Genomic DNA, 26,677 nt, shown 5'->3' with positions numbered 1-26,677 from the left:
TAAGTCCTGGAGGTCTTATTCGGTGTTCCTTGTACCGTACTGAGACCTGTGATGTCTCTACAAGCTGAATAAAATTTTCCAGTGACATAAGGACATGTCCCTTAATGCATGTTCATGGCATTAGGTTTTTGTTCCCAACAAAAGTACTTGAAGAAAGAAAAGGAGCTGCAAATACTTATTCACATGGATGTCTCTGTGACTTCATAGAATACTACAGGGGGAATAACACTAATAGCAAAATAGATGTAACATATATTCTCTTTCTTATTCATAACACATAAAAAACCTGTCGCATGGGCTGAAATGTGTTCCACCAAATACATTTGAAAACTACATAAATAAATATTTTTGTTTTGCATTCTTGTTTTGTTTCTTATTAGATCATTTTAGACAAAGATTATGTTAGTCAAAATAATTTTCTTCATCTGAGTCATCTGCTGAACTAGTTAGAGCCATTTGAATACTTTTACTTCAGTGGCAGGCTTGTTATTATTTATACAATGCCAACAATAAACTAAATGTTCAAGACCATGTTTTGGAATGAGGAGGTAGTAAAGAATATTTTTTCTAAGTGAAAATAATTGTCTTTCTTTAGAAATGTTGTCTAAAACAATTATTATTGTTATTAAAGCAATTATTATTTTATTATTATCTTTCAAGAACTTTGGATAGAGCTTATACTGATCCAGTCCTTTTTAAACAACAAGCCATCTTTAAAAGCCTTTAATACTTGCTGATTTGCTTTTATTGCATAGTTTCAATATACAAACAATATTTCTGTTTTTCTGCTGCTGATCTGATTGGCTTACACTTCTGTACTAGAAGCAAATGGCACAGTCACAGGAATGTAACAAGTTTGGATCGAGAAGACTTCGAACAAGTCAAAGTAGGATTTTTAGATTCCTTTTTTTAAAGTGAAAAAGATGTGTTTCTAATAGAATTATAAGTATTGGAAAATATTGTGATGAAGATGGTTCGCATAAAATAAAACCCTGGCACTAGTGAACTTGACGAAGAAAAACCCATGAACAAAATTAAACATGTCTGGATTATAATATAATCTTCTTGGGCTGTACATACCTATGAAATAGTAGATGAGGTGGCAGAGCTACATTTTCCTTTCTATGTTTCTATTTTTTTGTGTTACTGTCTGCAGGGGTTTTATAAGCCAGATTCTATTGAGCGTGTTGCAGATAAGCAACTGTACTCTCTAATAGAAACATTATCTTTGTTCTTACTTCCATTTATAGTTTCCCCTTATAATAAAGTAAATCATTCAAAATGAAATGTATTTCTGGGTTTCAGGTTTGTTTAATGGGTTTGTTGCAGTTGGTTTTGGTTTTCATGTCCTTAAGACTGCTAGATTTAGATTTTAGAAGAACAAAGAGATCCATGAAGTCTCAGAAAAGTGATTTTATCATATATTTCCAATTCAGTTCCCTATCTAGATAGCTGAGTGATATGAATAAATATCCAACAACAAACTAAACTTCCAGATTTGTCAAAGTTCAGTAGAAAGCATTTCATACATATATATATATATATTAATATATGTCTTTAATATGTTGTTATAGTAAATCCACTTTGAGGTGTCTTAAACTAAAGTTTTCCAGAGTGCCTCAGGGTATAGGGAACAGTTGCATGTTTTCCTTACGTTCTTTGATAATCCTAGCTAGATTTGGCTTAGCTTCAGAAGACTTTATTTTTCTCTTACAAGTCCCATGACCATAAATGTTATGTCAAAGGGTTCTGTTTTGTTTTTTGAATCTTACAATTACTAGCTACAAATTCAAAACATCTTAAAACGAAGCAGACTTTGGATTCCTGATTTGTGGGTGGTGTTCTGAACTATTTTTAAGAGATGAGCACACTAAAACATGTCAGCTGTTAATGTAACTGTTACAAACATTATAATTAATAAATCTGTCATGTTTATTTGTATTTCTGATAATTATGTTCAATGATGATAATCTTTATTATTGTTCTTATTAACAATAAGGTTTAAATGTGTCTGAAGATAACCTAAGCTAATTCATAAGAAATTATACAAATGTGAACATGGAAAGAGATCTTTCCTTTCATAATAAACCCCATAAAATCATTTCAAATAGAGTTTAAAGTTTTTATACATTTTGTGACTTGTTTACTAAGACAAATTGGTGTTTTGGCAGTGTTTGGGGAGACAGGCATAGAATACTCCTCACAGCCTTCTGCATGCTGCCTTGCCTATGTGCCCTGTTGGGGATAACCAACCATTTCTATGTTAGAGCAGAGGCTCTTTGTTTGATTCTAAGATCACAACACTAATATGTCTGCTAAATATTATTAAGAAGATTATGCCTTTTATATATTTTTGTTATTGCTTCCAGAAACAACAACATCTTTTTCCAGTCACTATACAAATTGAAAAGCATACATAATACCCACCCTAAAGAATCTGCTATAGGTAATAACTACCTATTGTAGGTGTGGGTTTATGCTTTTTTTATCATTTGGTTTGGGGAATATTGTTTGACTCCAAAGTTAATAAAAATCCTAAGGATAAAAAAAAAAAAATTAAATTGCCTTGGCTTTGGCTACTGCATTGTTGTGTCTACATATGCATGCAGTACTCCACAACTGCTCACATCCACCCTTCCACCCACCCACATAAACACAAATCACAGTATTTTAAAAATAAAATAATTCCTTACTGCCTAACCACAACGGCAACCCTGCCAGCTCAATAGGTTCACCATGCATAAAATATATGGAATATCCCACTACCAAATCGGTTAAAATGAACATTATTTAAAACCATGGTAAGTTTCTGGTTGTTGAGCTGTGTTCTCTTCATTGTGATTCTGTGACAGTGTTAACAGAATTTGAGTTCACAGAGTTTATTATAAGTCAAGATCATGAAGTACTGCAGACCAAATGTGCTAATCTGCTTTGGAATGTTGCCTCATCCCATCTGAATAGTCTGTATTTGTGCTGAAGACATAACAAAGGGAACTTCTGCTTTCAGACTAACTGAAAGTATTTTAAATACCCATCATGCTAGGGATCTCATTTATCACCACTGCATTCAGGTATCAATTCCATAAATGCATGTTTCCATATATCATCTAGTCACTGGAGATTTTCATCTCTCACCTCTGCTCAGGGAATCCAAGAAATCAACCAATCATTTCTTATTATATTTATTTATTTATTTATTTTCCTTCCTTCTGGTGGGGCTAGCTCTTTCACTTTAAAACTGGGAATCATATACTCATATGAGCTAATGCCAAATCCCACATTGGAGTGCATTAAAGAGTTGGAACAAGTTAAGATATATGTTTTCTTGTTTATGAAAGAAGTAAAGAATGACAGACAAAGACGGGAATAGGATAAAGAAACTTCATTTCTGTAATTACAATGTAAGTGTGTATCTGCAAACTGAGAGTCTTTGCAGAGATTGTGTGATGCTGGCCTTTCACACAAAATAGGAAAAGATAACACTTTAACAATGTTTAGAGAAGCTGAAATGCTTTGCACTGAACAGAAAAAACTCACCCTTTGGTGTGCATACCTTAATGAAACCAGCATCTAATTACTTTCTCTAATAACCCATTTTCAGTAATGAAGTTTGGGTGCAATCATTAACAACTTTCATTACTAATATTGACAGAGGTACAGCATAGTCTATAATACAGATGTACACATGGGTACATTTCCATATTCACACTGTGTTAAAAAGTGATTGCAAAAGTGTTGCAAAGTCAAGGAGTCAAAAATAAGAAAAAGTTTTCATTCTAGCTGCTTAGGCACATCCATTATGCAGTTTTGGATTTCATGATCCCATAATGTGTTAGTCACTGCCAAGGATGGATGAGGTACTATAAGAAGCAATTATTTGTTTTCTTTTTATATTTAAATTCTTACCAATATAACTGAATTACTGTAGAATAATTAAGACAAAGTTCCTTTATTTGTATTCTTTTCTTTTAGAAGAAAATTGAGTACCTCAGTATTTAACTAATATTGATGAATTTATTTCACATTATCTTAAATTCAAGGAGATCAGAGAGGATAATCACCCTCGTATTAGCAATGGTGAACAGTGACAGGGAGCCAAGGGATAGTATCTGCTCATTCTGGATGCTCAGGTACTGATTATATTCAGAGCATTTTCTGTTATTGAGCTGTTCATTTTTTCCCCACATAGAATAGGTGCTTCTGTGCTCAACATTTCTGCAAAATTGTTACTAGACTTTTTATGCTGGCTAAACCTTCCTTCCTCCCTTGTCCAGCTCATGTGGCCATCAAGTTGGTGGCTGGCCAGCCTGACTGACCAGTCAAGACCAGCGAGGTTGCAACCAGCATATGACATGGACAGGCCCATGACACAAAATGCTGGAACATGAATGAGGTCAGAGCAAAAGCAAGAGCATTCTCATGCTCAGCACATGAGAATGAATGGTTTTTATCTTAATATACAAAGGGGAGGAACTGAGGGTGCAGCGGATCATTGGATCTCTTTTCCTCCCATTTAGTTCTATTTTTTCTCAAAAATTCCAAGCACAACTGATGCCTTTAGAGCAGACGACTATTATGTCATAGGGCTTTGCCTTACAGGTCAGGGCTAGACGGCCATCCAAAACACAAATTTCCCTGTGTTCTTATTTTTCTATAGATCAGACACGGAGATGTGATTTCCAATAAAGCAATCTTCAGCAGGGTGGAAAGTAGCTCGTTCAACAAACGTCTACCAAGCACATGAAAGCTATGATCTAGCAAAATAATGCAAGGCAAAGTGGCCAAAGGTGAAAGTTGTGTTATTTAAAGAAGACCTAAATTGAAAGTTCATTTGAAAAAAAAATTAGATCCATCTTAAAACCTTAAAAATATCAGAATTATTGCTTTGGAAACCTTATTCAATAGGTCCATATTCTAAAAGACTTGTTCTATTTTTAGTGCCATTTGAGAGGGGAAAAAAAAAAGAGAGAGAGAGAGAAAGAGAAATAGAGAAATCAGTGTCTTAAACACAAATATTTAAAGCTACAAAGAAGTGAAAAGACTGTATTATTATTGGAAATGTCAGAAAACCTAAAAGCTAGGAAGTCTAACCAGTTCTGCATATCATTTTTAACACATCTGTTTATCATTATCATCAGAAGCTTATCCTCTCATAACTGATAGATTTAAAATACTCCATTTTAAGTCTAATTCAAAAAAAGTGGAAAGTTAAAACGCTTTTCCTTCCCAATGAAAACTGATGGGGTGAAGACATGAAATAAAACCTGGAGTCAAATTTCTGGAGCAGAGTGCAAATGATATGATACATTAAAAATTACAGACTGCAGAAAAAATATATATATATAATACACACTAGAAAATAAGACCACTTAGGTCAAGAATGGAACTATATTCTTTGCTTTCATACCAAAATCCACAAATTAAACTGTGTATGTAAAATCTGAATTAAATCTAAAGAACTTTAAATAGTAGCAAACCTAATTTTGCCTACTGTGTGAATGTATTGCCCATTATGAGATTTCTGTTTCAATTTTGTACTGATCCCATATATAGGGAGTGAGAATCACATGGCATTTCTTCTTGTACACACAGAGAAGAAGCTATATCTATAGATTAGCTGTACAGTTGTAGAGCTATACTGTGATGAGATCAAGCATTTTTCACTTCAAGGAAGATTTTTATCTTCATATCCAATTCTGCTGCATTTCAGGTTTAGTTGTTAAAGAAGGTTATTCCACATAGTCTAGAAAAACAAGTACCTTAGAGCTTTCCTGGAGGCCAGATAAAACCTATATTTCATTTTGGTTAATATTTCTACGAGGTATGGAAAAGAACATGTCGAGATTTTTTTTTGCTACAGGGAATGGAAATAAAAATCTTCTTATATAATTCCATTTTAATTCTTGAAAGAATTATTATTATTATTTATTCTCCTTCATTCTTCATTAATTAAATTTATAATTTTTTTAAATAAAATTTTTGGTATTGTGAAACTTACCATTCCTTGCTACAGTTAAGTTTTAAGAGCCCTTGTTGCTGAAAATATCGAGTTTCTTATCTAGTGTCAGCTTTTGCCTCCTTTTGTTTCCTGATGGTTATGTGTTAGGATATTTTCAGAAGTCTAGAGCAAGTCATTGTAAGACTTGCTCTTAACTCACCTAGACAGGATCTCTTTCTCACAAAATGCAAAACAAAAAAAAGTAGCCATTACTTTTATCTTCTATCCTCACATAAGGTGGAAAATAAATAAATAAATCTTTTACATTTAGTATTAAGGCTTTTTAAGTTACAATGATATTTTGTATATTACTCCTGCTGTGGAAATAGTTATACTGGTATGATGTTGGATCAGTGCAGTTTAATTCCCCTTTTCAACAAATTTCAGCCTCCCGAGATTCTAATTACATTTCAAGTCTTCCCGGACTAATTTACTATGAGAAATTTACTGTGCTTTTTTTTCTTTTTTTTTTCTTTCTCCATAAAGCAGTCCTTGTGAATTAGAAGTAACACTTAGAAGCAATATTACACCACATAAAATGAAAACTGATTAATATTTTATTTTTCTATTTAACAATATTTAATATTAATATTTAATATTTTGCTAACTACAGTTTTGACCAATGCTAATAGTAACACAAGTACAAAAGAGCAGAAAGCACCCAATTTCTCTGTCTAAAAATAGCACACTTTCTAACTTAACGGTAAATAGTTTTGATTATCTTTATAATGATCTTTAAAGGGATCATTTCTCAAAAATTGTTTGTGGCAAATACATGCTTATCAGAGTTTGACAGCAATAATATACTAGATGGTGCAAGAAAAGGCTGCGGGGGAAAGAAATAAAACCTATTTTCACTGTATTGTTTAAGCTGATGTGAACTTCTAACAGCTTCTTTTCTCTGACAGACCTGATTAGCTCAGGGGAAGACACTAAGAGGGATATAAAAATGTGTGGAGGGAAGGCACTGGGGAGGATCCACCCCCGCACTCTCAGAAAGAAGCTGTGTCTATCAAAGGAGCTCCCTTGCTGTCTGGGCAGCATATGAGTAAACACAACACTGGTCACAAAACTCGTGGGAAAGAAAACACAAAATGTTTGAAAACCTGGCACTCAACAGTGTGAGACCCATCGATTCCGCCGGAGGTATGCGGTACAGGGGTCAGGAAACAAGGGGCTCAGAGCTGCTCCCCACACCGCTATGCAGGAGACTGTAAGAAAAAAAAGATAGATATATTCAAAGCAATTATTTTGATCCTTCACTTCCTAGGAGTTGTCTTTTCAAGCCAGGAAAAAAAAAAAGCCACAGGAAAAACTTTGGGCTACCTATACAATTGCATGGCAGTTGTAGCCCTTTAAAATTCATCATATAATTGTATAGCACTTTTACAGTGCCGCAGTCTTTCACCATTTAGAAGTCCAGCAATTAAGACTTCTCTCACTACTTATAGTTCTGGTTTTAAAAGAGGTATTCAATTCAAATTTTCTAGCAAATCTTAGCAAGGAATTCATTGCTGTCTGAATTAAGACACTTGTGGCAAATTCCTGTATGCAGCAAAGAAAGGAAACATAACTGAAATTTTGGGGTGTATGTATATATGTATAATTTTGACCAATTCTTATTCTTTTAAGCAGAATATTCAGACAGAATCCACAACTGTAGTGTTTTTTTGTTTGTTTGTTTTACAAAGTTTTTTTTCTCTTTCCCTTAATAAACTAAACAGTGACTTTCTAACAAGATTTTCATATAGGATTTCAGCAGTTTGCTGAGAAGGATAAGCCTGAGCCTTATGCTGGAAAGATAAAATCTCTGACAACAATAATCTTTCATGCATAATATCGAATGGGTGAAGTCAAAGCTTTAACTGAGCCAAGGTTTCAAGTAAGTGTCTAAAAGCAGGTATTTCCTGGCTTTTACTAATGAAACTTCTTATTGATGGCAAAGGAATAGTGTCTACTTATGAACTTGGCCCCAGGTATGAAAAGCAGACCTTTGCAGTGGAGTTTTATTGTATTAACTCTCCCTGTAATGTACTGATATATTAATATCAATGTAGCTGTCTAAGTTGACATTTTACATGGTTGGATAGTAAATTACAGGATATTGCAGCTTTTTGAATAAGCTTTCCAGCATCCAGACATTTTGTCTGAAGGTGTCTGTAATGATCACACAGGTGTAAAACAAAAATGAATGCCGGAAGACACATTATTAAGTGTATAATTAGTGTAGATATAAGTGTTTATTTTGGAAATTATAGCATGACAACAAAATAACATTGTGGATTGTAATTGAATGTACATTGAGAACACTTTTATGAATAATGTTTCTTATTTTTCAAGTTTCTCTTTTTGGATATCCTTCTGCCTAGATTGTCTGAAGTTAAGAATCCAAAATTAAGGAAAGAGAATGTTTTATTTTTGTCTGTTTCCCTTAGCATAATAAAGAATCAGGTATATTTCTTTGCAAAATTTAAGCAAATGTCTCCACAAACCATAACAATAAAATATCAGAACAAAAAAAAATTGTTGATTTCAGTTCTGTTCTGAAAGAGATATTGTCTCCAGCCTTAAAAAATAGAATAAGGCAAAAGAAAATTAAAAAGCAACAGAAAGATAATTAATACTAATTACACGTCTGCTGTCAGCCTCAATAGACACAGTCTTAGGTAAGATTTTGCCTAAAAAAAAACAAACAAGAATGACCTAAAATGCAGTCCAAATCCAAACAGAGGACATTTGCCAATACATTATCTACATTTTGTGAGAACTGTGTGTAGTGGGTTTACGTGGCAAGGTTTTGGTAGCAGGGGGCCATAGGGGTGGCTTTTGTGAGAAGGATCTAGAAGCTGCCCCATGTTTGGTAAGGGCCCCACTGCTGACCAGAGCTGAGCCAATAAGTGATGTTGTTTTGCGCCTCTGTGAGAGCATATTTAAGACAGGGGAAAAATAATGGTGCACCACACACAGCAGCTGGGAGCGTGAGAGGAGTGAGGAACAGCCTTGAAGGCGGCAAGGTCAGTGAAGAAGGAGGGGGAGAGGTACTCCAGGCGCCGGAGCATAAGTCCCCTGCGGCCTGTGGTGAGGACCATGGTGAAGCAGGCTGTCCCCCTGCAGCCCATGGAGTACCATGGTGGAGCAGGGTTCCCCGCTGCATCCCGTGGAGGAGACCACGGTGGAGCAGGTGACCTGGCAGGAGCTGCTGCCCGTGGGGGATCCAGGTTAGAGCAGTTTGCTCCTGAGGGATGGACCCCGTGGTACAGACCCATATCTGGAGCAGTTCTTGAAGAGCTGCTGCCTGTGGGCAGCCCATGCCAGATGAGTTCAGCAAGGACTGCATCCCGTGGTAGGGACCCCACAGCACACGGGACGAGAGTGACCGAGAAGGAGCGGCAGAGAAGAAGCGCTATAGACTGACCAAAACCCCCGTTCCCCTGTGCCGCTCAGGGGGAGGAGGTGGAAGAGGGTGGGGGGGGGGGGGAAGGTGCTTTTGGTTTCTTTCCTTTGTTTCTCACTTCTCTAGCTTGTAATAGGCAATAAATCTTACTGTCTCCCTATGCTGAGTCTGTTTTGCCCATCACGATAATTACTGTGTGATCTCCCTGTCCTTATCTCAACCCTTGAGCCCTTTTCATCGTATTTGCTCCCCGTTCCTCTTTGAGGAGGGGGAGTGAGAGAGCGGTTGTGGTGGAGCTCGGCCGCCCACCAGAGTAAAACCACCACACTGTGACAATTCAACAAAAAACACAGGTGTGTGTGCACCCACATGCACAAAGCCCTGAAAAGAATGAAAGAATAAATAAATAAAAATAATAATAATAATAATAAAGTAATCCTTCCATACATAGCTAAATTGGCAAAAGACCTGATTTTTGTATGGTTATACCAATAACTCTGTCCTTGTCTGCTCCTGTCAGAGAGCTCAAATCTGGCAAAAAGGTGTAATTCTGCAGTGGATAGTCTTACAGACAAAAAGTCTATAGAATGGGCAACACTATAATGAACATACTTATAAAGCAGTGGTTGCATTAGTAAATTAATTAAAAATATTTCCCATCATGATCTCCTACCCAGCATCTTTCACACCACTTCTATTTAAAATACAGAACTCTAAGGATAAAAATATTAAGACTTTGCTAAAGTTAAGGGGTTTGTAGGCATTTGACTTTATGCCTCAAATACCTTCGTGATAATGCTATGACACACAGTTACACCCACATGATCACACTGCATAAGAATGTTACTGGATTTTATCTTAATTATTTCTCAATCTCATATCGAATAGGACTTTGCACAATAGAATTGTAGAGTTTTATGCAAATGTCTTCTACCCACCCACACAAAAATTTGAATTAAAATGGGTTGAGAGCCAGACAGGCTATTTACAAAATACCAAGCTTATGAGATATATGTAGATCAAACACTTCTCTTAAACTAGACATCCAACAAAGACAACAAGTGATAAAAAGATTCTAATAAGCTTCCAAAACACAACCCTGCAGTTATCAAAAGTGACATTACCTGTACAGTAATTAACGTACTTAATTTATTCAAAGCAGTTCAAGATTTGCAAATAAGACTAATGTCTGACTAAAAGTGGAGTCCCAGAGGCAAAATGAAATAATCAGATGCTAAGAAAAAATAATAGCTGTACACGGAAATGTTAAAAACCTCCTACATAATATGTATGACATATTCTAGTAGGAGAGTAGAGTTCAATGTTCTTAGTGTTTTCTCCAGACAGTACTAATTTGTTTCCAATTAGCAGAAAATGTAGTGTAACTGACTGAACAGACTAAAGTGGTCACAGGAATATTGTCTCCACCTGTGATCTTGCCACAGAAATCTGTTCTCCGTTGTGCTACCTTGTTCTCAAAAAAAAATTTACCTAGTCACTTGTCTGCTTGCCATGTACTCAATCTTTTTTCTTTTTCTTTTAGTAGAATATCATTTGTGAGAACACACATTAATTTAGACACCTCCTCAACCACATTAGATGCCACTACAGAGGAGAGGATTTGTAGCTGCTTTGGTGGAAATAATAATGGAGTAATTGAAACTGATTATAATACTGTACTTAAACCTCTTGCAACAGTCTGCAAGGATCTGCATGAGAATTATATACTGAGCAAAGATTAATGAACTGTTTTCAACTTTTTTTTTTTTTTCCAGGCAGCTGTTAATGCCCTAATCTTTAATAGGAAAATGTTTTCTACACAGTTGTAGGAGTAAGTAATTGTTTCCTTATGAGTCTAATCTTTCTGATGCCTTTGTAGTTCATGTGAGTAACCCTCAGCAGAAAAAGAAGCCACAAAAAGTGGGAAGATCACAGTTTCTGAAGGACAATGGTGGATAGTTGTATTGAGGTGATGCCATTGCTTGTTTCTCCAAGTAAAAATTGGGAAATGCTTCTAGTTCTTTCTCTTCCCCTCTTGCTAAGCTCTAGTTTAAAGATCAGGAAGTTGAAAGAATGTTAACAACTCAAAAGGGAAACCACTTCAAAAAAACAAATGAAAGGAAAGACAGCAATTGTACTCAGAAGATCGCCTTGTGAGTGTGAGTCCCCAACCCTTCAGCTGCATGGAACATGGAGCAGGGCAAGGATATGTCTAACTCAAGTGGCACAATGCTAAAACTCACTTCTAGGGCAAGAACCTGGTCACGCCAAGCAGGACATAACCACTTCTCCAGCAAACCTTGTGAAATTAACTTGGTAAAGTAAGGGCTAAATGTCAGATACTAGAAAATGAAAGGCTGCATAGAGAATAATTGGAAAGTTGTGAGAGATAAGTATTTAAGGAAAGAAACAAGGGCTAAATGTCTTGCCACTTCATGCTAAATGGCAGCTTGAATTTATTTTGCATTATTTGGCAGAGGTACAGGAGTAAGACAGCAGTCTGAGAATAAGATATTCGAAGCTTTATCTTTGTCATTAACTAGGTGTGGGTTATGTTATAGGCAGGTCAAGTCAGTTGCTAAGATTCTTCAGATGTAAATTAGGATCATTTACTTATTTATTTATTGTAGACTATATAATCTGTATCAATGAAACATGAAACATTAAGTCATCCTGACTATTTCCTAACTTTTTCCTCTTACTGTCTGGGATACCATGGAAAGAAATAATGTTAGAAATTTAGATGAAGTTTAGTGAGTTTTATCAGTGAGTTTAGAAATTTATTACCCTTGTCATCAAGTAAAGGCTCAGTGATGTTATGTTTTGATTTCATAAAAAAGATAGTTTCCTTAATTTAATATTATCATTGGAAAATTAGATTAGATTTTACTTTTTTATAGCCCTAGTTTTTGTCACTTGTTAAATAATTGTTTGATCGTTACCCTATATCTTCAATTAGTGCTCTCATCAACTGGAAAAGAAACTTCTAACCTTTATTATAAAATCTTGGTCTAAGATACTTGATAAAGTCACTTGACATTCTTGTGCCTCAGTTTTCTTAGTTTAAAACATGTTTGTTAAGGGTCATCAACCTATATTAATTACTCAAATCTCTACCTCCCTAATAGACACTGTCTTTCAAGGTTTTGCTATTTATAAATCATCACTTCTCATTGAAAATGTATTAAGTCACAACACTTCTGATCTGTTCTAGTTAATATATCACCAGCAGAGACAAACATACTTTTCCCAGATACACATAAATAACATACATTTTATTTTTCAATTTGATATGCTTACAGCTATAGGCCAAATAAATCAAAGTACCCTACTCACATATACAATTTATGTTAGCAGATAGCATTATTTTATTTTATTTTTATATTTTTACATTTGTTTAAAAGACTGACAAAATATAACGCCTGAAAATCAAAGTCTTCTTATCAGATTGTGTGCTTATTTACTTTGTTTTTGTTTCTTGATTTTGCAACTCTTGCTACTGCGATGCACAGCAGGGAATTCAGCTAACTCAAAGACTAAGCAAATAAACAAAGCAGTGGCTTTAGAATACTTTAGTCAGAGCCAAGTCCTGAGTTAGAGGGCAAGTTAGCTAAAACAAGGAAGGTGAAAAATCATAACAGTATAAAAATACTTTATATCGTTCCTATCATAAAGGACACTTCATTCAGTTGTTAATTCATTCAGTGATTTATTTATTTTTTATTATTTTTAAAGAAAGAAAGTTATGTAGGGGGCTTCCTAGCTGCAGAATAAACAGGGCTAATTCTGTTTTGGGTGCATCCGTGTGGTTCCTATTTGACTCAGAGGAGGCCTGAGGCCACAGTTGGGCCCTCAGTGATTTGTGACAGATGGTGAACAGCAAATAAACTCTCTAAGCAGAGATCAAGGGCTTTGGGTAAGCATCTCAGATTCTTGCCTGGGAAGATGCAAAGGCTTTGTTACAACTTGTATTTCAGCAACCTTTACCTGACATTAAACCTTATATAAACACAGAAAGTGTAACAATGGGAGAAAAGTATTAAACAAATGTAGGCACAGATGCTCAAAGGTTGTTGCCTCTGAGTGCTGGTTGTTGTAATCTCCCTTTAACAAGACATGCAGTCCAGCCTGACATATGGACATGGTGGAAAGGGAGATAGCTGACTGTGCATTGCATCAGAATGATCAACCCAAAGGACATGTGAGTATGACACTCTAACTTTTGCAGAGAAAGACCTTCAACTTGACATCACCTTATTATAATATTGTCAGTCTGTTGTTGTACTGTGCCAAGATAATTCAATGGGCCTCCATAAAAAGAGTTTATGCTAAAATAAATATGTTTTGGAAATGAGAACCTCATAAAATTAATAGATGTGTTATATAGACCTGTGCCTGGTTTTAGATGACCCTTCTAATGACAGCACAGAGCACTTTGGAAGCAAATTTGTATGTTTTAGGCGTTGACTAGAAAGAGGTACACAGATCTGCAAAGACATAATTTTTACCAGAAGTATATGCAAGCATGTGAACCCACATCCCAGCTAATGCTCTCTTGAGCCGTGTGATTTGACTAAATTTTTAAGCATTTAGTAAGAGGATAACTTGGCAGTCTGCAATGGGATGTTCTCATGTTAATTCCAAGAAGAGTAGTGTTAAATTGATGTTACGAGTTTTGTACTGGACCCACAGTACTAGTTCTGATGCCAATTGCATGCAGGTAGATTATAATGTATAATATTGATCTGAAGGATTTTTTTTTCCTTCTGCTGTATCTTAGCTTCTAGCCTTGATCTTAAAAGCTAAGATGGATGTTAGGCATTATTATCTAGCAGAAAGGATAAAAAATCAATTTTATCTCCTGGTGCTTCAGTCCCTCATCTTCCAGTACTCAAGCAGTGGGGCTGTAACAACCGTCAGCACAAAATCATTTATTAGATGATGTTATGACAACTTCTAGCAGATGAATATATTACAGTATGTACCTTCATGCTCCTGAAATCAACTTTCTGATTAAAGATACGAAAAGAGCACGGCAACCAATCAAATGTTTTTAATGTAGTAATAATTTAATGAAGCACTGCACTGCGGAAGGAGGGTAGTAAGATATAAGAAAAACCTATGTGTAAGCCATGCATTTTCCAAGACTGATGGTAATAGATGGTTGTTACTCATTATAGTTTATGGATTTTAAAGGTGACCTGAACAGAAAAAAAAGGACAGTTTCAAAAATTTTTGCTTTTTACTTTCAAAAACTTAATGAAATCAAAGATCCTGATCTTTGCTAACGGTGTGCTGAGTTACCAGAAAACCTTTGATGCGTTTTTAGCTTGAATTCTAGATGTAGGCAGATTCTGTATTAAAATATATTTATTGATCAAATTCTTTGGAGGGCTTTCTTATCCCACAGGATGCTTTGGGACTTGGAAGTAAAAGATTGTCCTCACACCCTGTCTTCAGGGCAAAATTCAGCTTTAGTTGAAGATTTGTGTCAGTATCCCCTGGTCTTTCCTAACCTTTTAAACCTCATTAATCCTTTCCTGCCATATCCTCTGTAATTCAATTTGCTAAACGCAGGTCTCATTCAGCTTTTCATTAGTCCAGTAAATCATTTGATGTTTGATTATTTTACACAGGTAATGCAGATCAGGATCCTTGCAAGATCATCGCTACTGAAAGCAACATTGAACTGTTAGTATTTCCTCATCATGTTGATGATTCTGTGCTCATGTATTCTTGTACAATACTCATATATTTCTTGTACGATACTGTCTACAAAATATAGATAAAAATGTAACAGAGCAAGTTAACAAGCTCCACTAGCACTATTTATGCAATCAATTTATGCCATTAAAAAGATATTATGCAGACTGTTGACCTACCAAAGAAGCTGGACAAGGTAAAGATTATAAAATACACGTTATTCTGATCTCTCTTAAAACAATATAGTCAGGGATATTTCTATTTAAATGTGCCGAATTTTTTGCTTACTAAAGCTCGCTGAATGACACTGTAAATGACTACATATAAAGAAATCATCAGAGGATTAGTGTTTTGCATATTTTATAAGATGGTACTAAAATGATGGTAAGATACAACCTTTCTCCCTTAACCTTCAAATAGAATTCAATCTATTTTTGGCAGTTTCAACATTGCTATCCAAAACTGAGCCAAAAATCATGAGATTAGATTAAACATCATATAGTGTAAAATAAATTCTATGTATTTATTTTCACATTTCTTTCTGTCCCCTTTACTTTCTTATTTCTGAACATTCAAGGTTATTAGAGAAAAGAATTGAAAAAGATATATATTTTTTTTTAGACACATGATATATCTGGGGAAAATAACAGAAAAGGTAGGAATAGTAGAAGTAAATAATGAAAACAGCCAACATTATCATAATGATTTGACTCTATGAGTCAAAAACTATGAAGAATTAAATATTGTAATACATAGATGTCTCTACATTCAGCTTGTATTTAGAGAGCTTTCTGACTTTCATTTTCTGTTTAAAATCAATATATTCTAACGTTCTTTAGAAGCATAAGCTTAAATCTATTGGTGTATGGTTATGCATTATTAAATATATTTTTCAATATTATATTCAATTTTGAAATTAAGTATATTTGTTTGTTGAGTGGTTTCAGTCAAGATACCTCACAGAAATTCTGACAGAAAAAAAAAATTAAAAAAACCCTTTTTCTTATATTTTACATTAACACATATGACAGTTACATTAACAAGGTCAGAAATAGAAATCTCTGTTGTTGTTGTTAGATCAGAATAAGTTAATTTTATATTGATCCATGTACATTTTTGAGCATTTTCTTTTAATTTCTCACCAGGTATCCTGATTAGCATAAACAAAGAGTCTCTGAGATCAAGTAGGTAAATAAAACCTTTATGTAATTGTCTATACATCTTAAGCCATCTGGCTGTTCATTTTTGTACCCCAAGATTTGAAAATAATATTTTTTTTCTTTAAGAAATGAAAAACAGGAGCTTTAGCAGCATGGCATAGATTATTGCAATACATGGTAACTAAATATAATAAACCCACTCTTTGTAATAATGTTTATACATGTGACAATACATCAATGAAAATTATTCAGTTGTGAGCTCTAAATATAAAGGCTGGCACTGAAGCCAATTGAAATCCCTAAAGGTAATTCTATACCTATGAAAATAATAATTAGTTGTGCATCGCATTCTATGTTTATCATGAAAACAGTACCAAGTAACAAAATAATGCAAAATGTTTTACTTCCTTCTATGCTGTTGTTGCCATGCTATCTTTCACTTTGAAGGATAAAACACACAAGCACACACACAAGCTGTGCTTGGAAAGGAAAACTCCTCTAGGGTTGTTATGTACAGGTACCACAATGATAAACCTGCTTTTCTGTTGGTGTTGACATCCCTTCTCTTCTCATCTGGCTGAGGTTCAATTTTGCTGTGCTCTGCTCTGCTCTGACTCATGTCTTTCAGTCTCAGTGGGTTCAAGTTTGCTGATGACACCAAGCTCTGTGGTGTGGTTGACACGCTGGAGGGAAGGGATGCCAGCCAGAGAGACCTCGACAGGCTTGAGAGGTGGGCCAGTGCAAACCTCACGAAGTTCAACAAGGCCAAGTGCAAGGTGCTGCATCCGGTCTGGGGCAATCCCAAGCACAAATGTAGGCTGGGCAGAGAATGTATTGAAAACAGCTCTGAGGAAAAGGACCTGAGGGGGCTGGTGGATGAGAAGCTCATCATGACCTAGCAATGTGCACTTGTGGCTCAGAAAGCCAACCATATCCGGGGCTGTATCAAAAGAAGCATGTCCAGCAGGTCAAGGGAGGTGATTCTCCCACTCTACTCTGCTATTGTGAGACCCCGCCTGGAGTACTGTGTTCAGCTCTGGGGGCCCCAGCACAAGAAGGACATGGACATACTAGAATGAGTGAAAGGGAGTAGCATGAAGATGATCAGAGGGCTGGAGCACCTTTCCTATGAAGAAAGGCTGAGGGAGTTGGGGGTTGTTCGGCCTGGAGTAGAGAAGGCTCCACGTTGTATTGGCCTTCCAAAAAGGGCCTACAGGAAATCTGGGGAGAAACTCTTTGTCAGGGAGTGTAGTGATAGGACAAGGAGTAAATGTTTTCAACTAAAAGAGGGTAGATTTAGATTTGATATTGTGAAGAAATTCTTTACTCAGAAGGCTGTGAGGTACTCGAACAGGTTGCCCAGAGAAGCTGTGGATGCCCCATCCCTGGAAGTGCTGGGGCTAGGTTGGATGGGGCTTTGAGCAACCTGGTCTAGTGGGAGGTGTACCTGCCAATGGCAGAGGGTTGGAATTAGATGATCTTTAAGGTTTCATACAATCTAAACCATTCTATGATTTTATGATTCTATGTCTGGACAGGGGATAGTGAATTGAGATTATTTTCTAAACTTCCATTCATTTTGAAGAAAGGACAGAGAACTTGGTCTGTAATAGCAGATATTCCTGTTTTATTCCAGTGAGAACATGTCCCAGTGGTTTTCCTATACAGGTAAATGAATCCAAATACTTAGAAGAGCAACGCTGTTCCAAACAGAAATTTGTTTAATCCTCATCTTTAGTTAGGTATTACTCAGATCTCCAGTGGCACAATAGTTTCTTGTTGCAAAAAGAACATGACATTGATAAATTAGTTTGGTATCCAACCAAAAAATATTGGCATTCATAAAAATCCAAGAAAAAAGAATAAACTAAATGTGACAACAGGTTTCAATTCATTCCCCATGTCCACACATCTAAAATTTTCATAAAAAATAAATTTGGCTGATCTATACTAACAACAACACTTCCAGATTTAGATCTATGAAATTATTTACCTTCAGTCAAACTGTAAATTATGTGTCATATGCAATATATTGTTATTTTTAAATTGTCTGTCAGAATAAATAAATAAAAAGAATGTAAATCAGGAAGATTACATAGAAATTCAGTGTAAAATTAATTGCATCAGATTAATGTATTAGTGTGTATTTAAAGATGTGGATTTCTGCAGAGCATAATTTAAGGTATGACTTAAGAACAGCATTAAACAGCTGTCAGAAAGCTGAGGGAGACTAATATCAGAAGAATGATAGCTGAAAATACAAAAAACACAACATACCAAAAAATCAGAGAGAAACTTTTTTTTAATATGTTTCTATGTGGACTGCTTGCCACACACATTTGTGGAGTGGTAGTTTTGGATCTGAAATTCCCCCCCCCCCCCCCCCCTTAGGAAAGCACTGCTTGTCTTAAAAGGATTGTTTTGTCTGAACTGTTTTTCTTTTTTTTTTTTTTTTTTTGCGCTTATATTTTTATTTTATCTTACAATGTTCAGTTCTAGTACATAGGGTGGTATGTATTATTTAGGTCTGAACAATTTAAAATTTTTCCTTGAAAGGGAAGGTCTGGACTGACCTGCACTATAGCTACATTACCGCTTAATCTACATTCCTACTATCTCAAGAGAAAAGCATTGCTTTTTTAGGATTTTGCACTTCATAAATAATTTATTTCAGATCATGTTCAAGAAAACTGAGCATATTAATACAAAAGGCATAATTCAAACAATTGTACAATGTTATTCATTTTAAACAACTATTGTAACCAGGAGAGTCGAAGGAATATTGGCCTATTTCACACATTACGAGCCTAAGCTCTGCTTTCTACAACATGTAGGCAATTAGATGAAAAGAGCCTGTTGCAAAGGGCAAACTCTAGGAGGGTGCACATTCCCCAAATCTCCTCAGCTTCAGTGGACTTACATCCTCTGAAGTCCAAAGCAATTCTGAACTCTTGAAAACACCTGCTTGTGAGTTATTTTTTCAGCTCATGTCTGAGCTGCTTCACTTCTGCGACAGCCTTGTGATGAGGGAACAAAAATAAACCAAAATGATAAACTTCAAAATGATAAGTTATGTAAATGTCACATGTAGAGTAAAATGTTGTTCCTCAGTAGAGAAATAATATTGTCAAGCATACTTTTGGGCATGTCTACATGTGCTCATAACACCGCTCTTTTCACTGTTGTTTGGATTGGATATTACTGCCACCTAAAATCCACCTCCTGTGAGGAGCTTCGAAGATCCTTCCATTAAGGTTCAGAAACTGAAAGCTTCACTTTGTTGTGGTTTAACTCGGCCGGTAGGTAAGCACCACTCTACCCCCCACCTCCCTCCCCCACACCCCCTCCCCACTCTGTGGGATGGGGGAGAGAACTGAAAAAAAAAAAAAAAAAGCTTGTGAGTTGAGATAAAGACAGTTTATTAGGACAGAAAAGAAAGGAAAATATTAATGATAATAGTACTACCACTAATAATGTGTACAAAACAAGTGATGCACAATGCAATTACTCACCACCCACTGAGCAGCGGTTCCCCACGCCCCGGCCAGCCCCCCCATATTAATTGATCGCCATAATGTCAGATGTTATGGAATACCCCTTTGGCCAGTTTGGGTCAGCTGTCCTGGGTCTGTCTCCTCCCAGCTCCTGCTGCACACCTAGCCTGCTCACTGGCAGGACAGTGTGAGAAGCTGGAAAGTCCTTGCTTAGTGTAAGCACTGCTCTGCAACAATTAAAACCTCAGTGTATTATCAACATTATTCTCATCCTAAATCCAAAACACAACACCATACCAGCTACTAGGAGGAAAATTGACTTTGTCCTAGCCCAAACTAGGACACTTTTAAAGCAAACAAATGAATCACTTTGCCCAGCTATTACCACTTTATGTACGGATCTAAATCAGCAAGCAAGCAAGCAAGCAAGCAAAGAATGAAGCAATTAGGGAATTAATTTTGTGACAGTTTCCTCACAGACTTTTTTGTATGTCCTTAAATAAATCTTTTCAAACATTTGCTTATTTCTCTTTAGTTGTTGCATGTGCAGAATACCTTAAATTGAAAGATAATTTGTATCTCTACATATATATAACAAGGAGGAGGAAAGGAAGAACAAATATCTATGTATACTTGTTTGGAATTTTACATCAACAAACCTCTTCAAACTTACATGGATAGTTCCTTAAATAATGAACATTTTGAGGGTGTATGTGGTAGTGCAAGCATATACAAACAAACTGTCCATTTACTGAGTAGTAGTTCCATGTATTGAAGTTTTACTGTTGCTGGCTGTGGGAAATGTAGGTGATCATGGAGTCAATGAATAGTAAATAATAACAACAACAACATAAAAAAAGGAAAAAAAAAAGCAGCAAAAGCTGTATAAATTCATGGCTGTCTTTTCAGGGTAATTTTAAAATACCAACCACTTCTGGTTCCCCTGTCAACCTGTTTAAAGGATTTGGGACAAATTCCTTCACTATCAGTAGTTATTCCGCTTTTTTTTTTTTTTCCTGAGATGTGATAATGGAGTTTGTGGCTGAGCACTGAGGATGCCATGGATAGAACTAGATGGTTTTACTCTGCAGGACTACAGGGATATGGTTCTCAAAGTTACTGGTACTTTTACTCTCAAAGAGAATGACAAAGGATTAGGACATCTGCAAAGATATCATATAGCTCTGTGCTAGGTCTGGAGATGAGGTGGTCTTTGACATCCCTTCCAACCCAAGCCATTCTATGATTCTATGATTTTATGATTCTATGATCTCTCATATCTAAATAATATCCTGGAGATCTATAGCAGGTAACCATTTGTATGCAGCATCTCTTTTACCAAAATATTATTTTCCCCAAGCAAGTGATCTTTTATCTGTACCATCCCTGCTTTTTCTTGTTTTCCATTTGTTGCATTAGTAATGTATGATGACATCCTAGTGCTTTAACTGTTTATTCAATATTTGTATTCCAGTTATGATTATCATTGCCATCTTAAATGTTGCATTGTCACTCTCAATGGATACTAATGCCTGAGAGGCCACTTATGTGAGTGGCATTAATTACATCCTTACACTTTGTCAAGGTCAATTGTATTTAACAAGTCTTCTGTTAAAGGAAAGCAGTAGTAATAAGAAAAGAAATTTAAAAGAGTAAAATAAGGAAATATCAGTATGACTATTCTGTGGCTATTTCTTCTGCCTCTCTTTCTGATAGGCATAGCGAGAATTTAAGTTGCAATCAAGAACAATGCAGTGCTTTCCCATTCAAGGTGACTGTAAATTCAGTTCTTCCTGGCAGCACAAATTATTCACCTCTCAAGTTTTCCTTCTGACACTGATATAGGTTACACAAGAAAATGTGTCTAGCAGCCTTGAAATGGAAACAAATTGTAAAGTAAGGGTAGCAAAGCATCTAAACACTTCTGCCACATCTTGTTAACAGATGGAATCTGTAACACCAGTCACCAGTGCTTGCAACTCCAGTGCAGTTAAGGGAAAGGAAGCATTCATCAAGCCATTCATTTTTCATTCTTCAAACAGAGGGCTGTTTACATCATGTCAGCAAATGATTACCCTCCGCTGCTGTTGTTGTGCTACCTATTGGAAAAAGTGAAGAGGTTATGTTTTGATATCCCATGGAGATGTTGATTAAGGAAACAAAGGAAGCTGGTTCTTAACACCCAAGAACAAAAAACAAAACAAACAACAAAAAAAAGCGCATACATTTATCAAGGGAGAACCAAGCACTCTAAGTACTTTCCCTTCCTACTGGCTAATGACTTTAAATGACTTTAGGCCCTTTCTTTAGTTTTAGGTCCTTGTTCAGGTATTATCTGAGAACTGACCTGGGATGGCATGAATCTCAGGTTTCCTTGGCTACTTCTTAAGGCTCCATTACCTTTACCTAAGAATGTAACGTAACCTGTATAGAACTCTGAAAATGTAAAATGGTAAGTGATTGGGCCATCAGTGTAAAATAATAATTCCTATCAAACTTAAGTTAGAAAGTGTTCAGGACTGCCAGGTGTATCATGTAGTTTTTGTAGGGTCTTTGTCAACAACAAGAACAAGTTTAACAGCTCATGAATTTGAGTCTTGGTGATAGAGACTTCAACTCTCAGAGAAGAGACATGAAATAATTCTACTGCTAAACGTGGAACTTGGCTTATTTTAAAATATCAGATGTAACTGCAAAAACTATACTGGCTAGCTTTCCATATTTTAGTTTGGTCCAGGCCATCTTCAAGGTCTGTTTTTTTTGAATATGTGCATTTCACCACTGTTGAAGATGACTGTTTTTTTCTTCCTCAGTGATTTAGTTGAATACCTAGATTTAGATAAGTGTTTAGAAAATTATTCTGTATGTATGTAAAACAGAAAACTGTATATTCATTTAGGATTATGGACCTATATGACCTTCTTTGTTACCTTCTAAATCATTTTGCAAACAATTCAAACCTTTCACCTGTGTGATGGCTTTATTTTACTTTCCTTAAGATTTAAAAATCTGGTAGACCTTTAGTGCCTTTTCTATCTTAGATGATGAATTCAATTTAATATATATATATTTCTGTAAAAAGCATGCATTCTTATTGTATGGTAAACTGAATTTTAGGATCTCAGGAATGTTGCTCAGTAAGTGGTTATTATATTACACAGTTTATATTCTTCCTTCCCATTTATATTTATCTCTAGTCCAAAAGAGACTTCATCCTTTCTAGAAGTGGCAAAATTCTACCAAGTGTATTGCATCGCACTTCTTTCAGTTCAAGCATGTACATTTTAATTGACTGTTTCCAGCTTTTTTTCCCATGCTTTGTGGAGTATGGCTGCCTTTCCTTGTTATCCTCTGCAAGTTGTACACAAGTAACCAATACCCCCTGAGTTCTGCCCCAATATCTTCTTCCTGTCTGTGCACTTGAGTGGATCCTACAAAAAGAAGTATCTGCTAGAACTGAAATTTGCTTGTCCTTAGTTGTGCTCTACAGGACAATGCTGGATTCTGTATTGCTTCCGTTCCCAGACACAGTCCCTGAAGAAGCTAACCTGCACTTGAGAGCTCAAATATGATAAATACATATACATAAATCTCAGTGAATATTGGAGGTGAAATACAGCTACTTTGAATGTTTATAATGATAAAACTGTCTCAGTTTTGTATTCAAAGAAAACGAGAAGCCACATCTTGTACACATAGTTAAACCAAAATTTATATTTTGGTTTGGGGAAGGAAAAAAAAAAAAAAAAGAAAGAAACTTCATCTCAGATTTGTCTCTTTATTTTTCCTATAACAATTTTTTTTATAATGAAAAATTAAATTTATTATAATGAAAAGTGCAGCCATCATTTCTGAGGCTTTTGGGACAGCAATGACTGTAATTACCATGTCTGCCTACAACAAGAGCACTCTAGATATTTCTACAATGTTTTTATTCTGAAGAATGTAACTGAAAAAGACTGTATATATATGAGGAAGTTATCATATCATGATGAAACATGGCAGAACAGACAGAGTGTACGACTATGTAGCAATACAGGCAGAGCTGTATTGACTACCACTGACTATCACATCTGGCTGATATACCTGTGAGGGAATATGGACAAAGAAGTGATAAAAGGACTCTGGTATGCCATGTAGTTCTGTTTTACCTATATAGCTGAGTAACTTCCCATTTCACAACTGCAGTCAGCCCTAGTAATTTTGCAGGTGACAATCCTCCACCCCCGATCACTAATAGGAGACACTAAAGACAGAATGGAAAACCTAACCTACCTGTAAAGGCATACCTTTAAAATGGTGTGAAAAATATTAACCAAAAATGTAGTGCATTGATGAGTTATCTACCTGCCATAAAAGTTTTTTGTCTTTTGATTTCTTTATAAATTTCTTATATATTTCTTTATATATCTTTTGTTATTTGACATAGCATGTTATACAAAACGCTGTTTAAAGAATCTGAACCTTGAAAAAACCCATGGCACTTTGACTGAGCATTGATTGTAGACATGGTATACAGAGTGGAACAGGCATGTTAAACATGAAAATGTCTGCTTTTACAGCAATACTCTAACCCCTGTTAACCACAAAAATTTTGAACAACTGGGAAATGTGCAGTCAGCTTGTCATTAATACAATACAACACTACTTTTCTTATTTCTGACCGAATGCTTATATGCTATTCATTTGGCAGTTCTCCTCAACTTTTCTCTGTTTCTGATTTGAAATCTCAGGTGCATGGTAACTTACAGCTAACACTGTAACTCCTGCATGGGACTGCTAGGTTTTATGATCCTAGGTTATGTAATTCTCACCACTTCTGTTGATGTTATGAATGGCTAGCATAAAATGAACACGATTAACTTTAGCTAAGTCACAGACATTGACAATAAAAAGAAAATTGTGATTTGCACTGCATAAGCCTAGATAGTTAAAGCAGACCTTTTAAAAACAGGACTGTTTTGAGCGTATTTGAAACTTTTACTCCTTCAAGGTAAGTATTTGAATAAATACAGCTAAGTATATGTATAAATCAGCAACTATACATACATGAACTGTACAGATGCGGTTGTGTAGCTGGAGGGACTGTTTCACAATCAGAACTTCAGCAGTATCACTAAGGCTACAACTGTTTGACAATGTATGCAAGTTAATGTTTTCTTTTAAAGAGCATATCAGAACATAAGGTACAATTCTACACCTGGAACTGGTATATCACCTGAATTAAGCAGGGGGTTTGGTAATTTTGGATTTCTGACAACTTTTTACTTTAATCTTTAAGCTGTATTTTCAATCTCCTCAAAGTTGCCTGATCAGACCTAGGATCATTGAGTTCCTCAAACCCTTCCTGAAGCCTTTTCAGAAGTCATTCACTTCATATAGCACATCACAAAGGATGTCAGATTATTACATACCAGCACCTGGAGACTGTCTTCCTTACAGCTGAGAAGTTACAAGACACAATTGGTTTGTATACCACTTCAGCACCTACAGAAACTGGAATTCAGATTTGGATTCAGTCTCAGGTGCAGTACTTGGAGGCTGCAGTCATTCTCTAAATAAGTCAAGAATGACAGACCAACTTTCCATATTTGAAATATATATATATGTATATATATATATTTTATTTTTTTTCAAACAGAAAGGTACAATATGCAGTACTATGTAAGTATTGACATCAGGATATCCATAGGAGATCAAAGGGGAAAAACAACATTTCATTAATGATGTAAGCTGGAAAGTGAGCTTTAGTGAGTGTTTTTTAAAAGAAGGAAGATGTTTCTATATCCTGTATCAGGACTGAAATAAATTAGCATTACAGTAATAGAAACATGAGAATAAATTAAAGATCAGACTTGCAAAGGATTTTGAGAGATGATCTAGCTTATTCATTCTCCCAGGCCATAATTGTTATAATTTTGCCTTTCCTAATAACAAAAAGATATAAAACCCTGTAGCTAGGAGCACTGCTAACTGAAGCAGAAATGTATAAAGTATGTTTATGGCAAGGAGTGAGTCAAAGATAAAAGAGGGAAACTATAGTGAGGAACTGGAGGCACTGGTCACACAGCCAAAACAGGCTGCATCCCAAAGTGATTTAATATATTAAGATAAAATATAAAAATAATTTTAAATAGTATTAAGTATTAAAATAATGAATTGTTTTTAAAATACTATTTTATAAAGAAATTATGTTATAATAACTTAGTAATTGTAATTTAATAGCTATAATACAACATATGCAAAATGTAATATGTAATATATAATGTATAATGTAAGGTTATTATGATGATTATAATGTTTTATATATTGCATGCAATTTAACATATATTTCATAATAACATTATTATACTAATACATTACTGTTATAATTACTTAAAAAATATCTTAATGTCCAGAGATACTGAAATCTACAATCTGTTCAGCAGAAAAACCTAATGAGCCAGGAAATTCAACAGCATGCTGTTGAGTTTGTTTTATTTAATTCTTGATGGATGAGAAGAGATCTTATATCTCTCTTCTCATCTTCCTGATGTTTTTGCTCACAACTAGCTCTCTTGTGCACCAAATTGTGCTGCCACACTTAGGGTAAAATCCTCCTCCTCTACTTCTCTTACATTTTGGGACAGCCTTCCTGTAGTTTTTTGGCTCATTAACTCATAAAATCATATGAAAGTCTCTCATCTTTCAGGTATGAGAGTTTGAGCTTCTCTTTCTTTTTATTGACCTACTAATACAATATTATTCAGACTATGAAAGTTCATATCAAGACATTATGATCCTAATACCAGATTTGACATAGGCTTAGTGCACGCCTCTAAGACAAAATTAATCTCTTTTCAAAACAGAAAAAAAAAAAGAAACTATATGAAGTATATCCCTTATAGATATCAGCCCATAAAATTGATTTCATTTATTCATCATGCAT

This window comes from Anser anser (genome assembly GCF_964211835.1).
Source record: "Anser anser genome assembly, chromosome: 5".
Lineage (NCBI taxonomy): Eukaryota > Metazoa > Chordata > Aves > Anseriformes > Anatidae > Anser > Anser anser.
This window is presented reverse-complemented; position numbering follows the sequence as displayed.